This window comes from Geospiza fortis, unplaced genomic scaffold, assembly GCF_000277835.1.
Source record: "Geospiza fortis unplaced genomic scaffold, GeoFor_1.0 scaffold34, whole genome shotgun sequence".
In the NCBI taxonomy this organism is placed as follows: Eukaryota; Metazoa; Chordata; class Aves; order Passeriformes; family Thraupidae; genus Geospiza; species Geospiza fortis.
The window spans coordinates 1,209,144-1,212,498 of NW_005054474.1; the positions used below are offsets into that span (position 1 = coordinate 1,209,144).

Below are 3,355 nucleotides of genomic sequence, written 5' to 3' on the forward strand. Positions count from 1 at the left end.
ATATCATAATATAATAAATCAGCCTTCTGAGAACTTAAGAGTCAATTCTCATCTCTCACCTCATCCTGGGGACCCTGACAACACCACAACAAGGAAGGGCCAGTGAAGGATGGGTTTGGTCAGCCCTGTGAACATCTTCTCTGGAGGCTATGGCAGAAGGCCAGGGAATCCTCCTCTTCCCTGTGGTCTGGCTTGGACCTACTCCAAAAGATGGTTTTTTTTGCTAGGAAATGAGTTCCTGCACAGACAGGACCAGGCTTGATTCAAGGCCACTGAGGTCAGCCAAAAAGTTCTGACTGGGGTCATCCTCAGGTCTTTGGAGAGGGCCATGGCACCACAGACAGCTGTGCAAACCTGAATTTCAGGGGAATATTCTATCTGGTACTGTGCAGCCAATGCACCACACAGCCAGACCCTGAGCCACGGGCTTTGCTTCAGAATTTGGGTATGTTCCCAAAAAAATTAAAAATGCAGGTTTACTTTTAACAACAGCCTCGTGATTTACCTGGTGGTGGGACCAGCACCAGGTAAAGCTCCTCTTCCTTGACAGGGAGAGGTGCTGGTGGCTGGAAGGTAGGAAAATGCCAGGATGGTCACATCCTCAATCCTCAGGATGTGAACCAAACCTTGTCCCCTCCCTCCATCTCTTTTCCCCAAGGCTGAATGTTTCACTCAATGACACACTCAAAATGCACCTGCCCCAAGTTTTCCTCCCTTGCCTGATCAAGGTCCCTTCCAAGGGGACTGGAAATGAGGGAAATGAGCTTTCCTTAGCGCCCACAGCCTCAGGCTGGAGGGTGGGCTCAGCCAGAAGATGTCAAGGCTAAGGACTGAGGAGTTTTAGTCTTTGTGGAGAACTTCCCTTGCAGCCTTCCATCCCAGGGAGAGCTGGGCAGGGAAGGGGAGCAGGGAAGGCTTTCCCGGATGCCAGAGCTTTTTCCACACTGTGCCAAAATGAAAACCAAACTTTTCAAACTGCTTTGCAAGTGGGGAGCACCCCAAGATATCAAATTTATTTCCCTTTCTCCTCACAGTTTTGATTTCTTCACTCACAAGAAATGACCCCAGAGCTCAACACCACACCTCAGAAAACACCAGTAGGGGTAAAAATTGGACTTTTACCATGAACAGGGCTGTTCTCAAACCTTTGGGGCAATTCTAAGCAGGCACAATGATTCTGATAACTGGCCTCCCTTAACCTCCTGCATTATTCCCCACTCACCTTGTGCTTATAGACCAGTTATCCTAGAAATTGTGTTCTTCCTGACACTTTTTAGATTATTCCACTGAGACACTGAAATATTAATGGATCCATAAAGCCACAAGGTCGCATTTTCAGTTGATGCAACTTCACCAAAGCTTCTACTGAGCTTTGTATCACCTGACTTCTCAAAAACCACTCAAACCTTCCCGGCACCATATTTTGCTGATCTGAGCTTTCCCTGGGCATTTTGGCTTAATCTTTGCCTTCCAGATGCTCCCAGGCTTTGCTAATGTGAAGAGAGTTTAATGCACCAAGCCAAAAAGCTCAGTATGTTTTCGGGGAGCAATCTTGGCTGGATTTTAGGCTTAAGCAAGAACCCAAGCTTTGCTTTGGGAAGGCTACCAAACACAACAATATGCAAATCCCATAACGTGCATGACCTTACAGGCTGAAGGGATGAGCAATGTCCTGGAACATGTTTGCCCGGGCACTTGGGGAGGTTATTAAGTCACTGAGGGCTACAACCAAAAAAAAGAAAAGGAAAATGCAGGAACCCTCAGGTCCCCAGTGTGATTTTGAAAAACCCTTGTTCAGCATCTGGCCAGCCTGGAGGATCCCAGCATCGTGCAAATGATGACCATGCAGTTCTTGATTGTGAAAGCTCAGCTTGGAGCATGGGCAGGAGAGTCCCGTTCACACAGGAATGGGGACTCTGCATCTTGTGCTTGCCTAAGTCCAGCTGGGATCCAGAAACCAAATTTTGGGGGTGCAGCGCTTCATATGAGGTCTCCAAGAGCATTTGTGACCAGCTTTGGAGTCTCTGAAGAATGAAAGGCTCCTCACAAAAGCCAGTGAGGTGAGGTGAGGGGTGGATGCCAGTATAATCTGCTAGGGAGGTGGAAGGGTCAGTGTCTGGCCAGGGAAAGGCTGACACACCTCCCACCTCCTCCCAGTGTGGCCCAACTGATCCTAAAACCTTTCCATAACATCACAGAATGGTTGGATTGGAAGGTCCTTAAAGGTCATGCGGTTGCAGCATTCCCAGTTTTCCCACTCAGGGCTGCTTCACCCCATTCCCCACCCAGCCTGTGTTTGAGATTGGGATTGGCCTGACCCTTGGGCAGGACTGTGAGGAATGGATTTGTGAAGGGTTCTCAAAACCTGACTGAAATCTCACACAGCCTTGCACATCTGTGTGCAAACTCTGAGACAAGGTGTGCTGGCTTAGGAAGCCCATGGAGTAGAGATGCCATTGCTGAGAGAGAGACTGAACCAGAAACAAATTTCAAAAGATGGCCTTGCAAAAAGACCAGATATTTTGGAGAATTAGAACTGTGAAAGATGCATTGTAGCAGGACCACATGGGGTAAAATAATAGGTAATTACAGGTGATTAAAATAATAGGTGATTGGTGTTAGAAGTATTAGCAGCATTGCCTGGCAAAAGCTAATAGGCAGAAAAACATTTATAAGGTATTGTAACCAGGAAATAGGTTGGCTTCTGATGGAATGGCATTGAGTTTTACATCTCTTATGTCTCACCCTCCATCAAGACTGATAATAGAACAAACTCTTTTAAAACATCTCTCAGTTGCCCTGTCTCTGTAGGGCTGGGATTTTCCAACACTGGACTTGCACTTGGCCTCGAGCTTCATGAGATTTGCACAGAGCCACATCTCCATCCGTTTCCTCCAGCATCTGAACCACTCGGCCTGGTGTCACCAGCAAAGCTCCTGAGGGTGCCCTGGATCCCACTGTCCTTGTCACCAACAAGCAGTGCCAGCCCCAGCCCCCAAGGAACACCACTGCAGTGCCACCATCCAGATAGTTCCTGACCCACTACGTGGTCCATCCATCACATCCAGGTATCTCCAATTCAGACACAAGGATGATGTCCTTTCCTAAAGTTCCTTGGTCAGGCCAGCTCTCATCTCTTGGGAATCACCCTTTCCTCTGCCCAGGAGAGATCTGATCCAGGCCTGGGAAGGAGCTGAGGTACTGAACTGATGTTTGCAAACCTCGGGGAGACCCCCTGTGCCTTGCCAAGCTTGGACCAAAAAAGAAAAAATGTCTACAGCCGTGGTGTTTGTGCAGGAAAACTTCTCCTGTGTGGGGCTGAGAGGGGTGGCCTTGGCTGGGCAGTCCAGGGCTT

General features: G+C 48.4%; 1 protein-coding gene across 1 annotated transcript in view; it reads right to left on the reverse strand.

Annotated features, from left to right (window-relative positions):
• Positions 1–3,355, reverse strand: part of WNT3A (Wnt family member 3A) — a 103,124-nt gene that overhangs the window by 7,469 nt on the left and 92,300 nt on the right. The gene's annotated exons all lie outside the window — the stretch shown is intronic.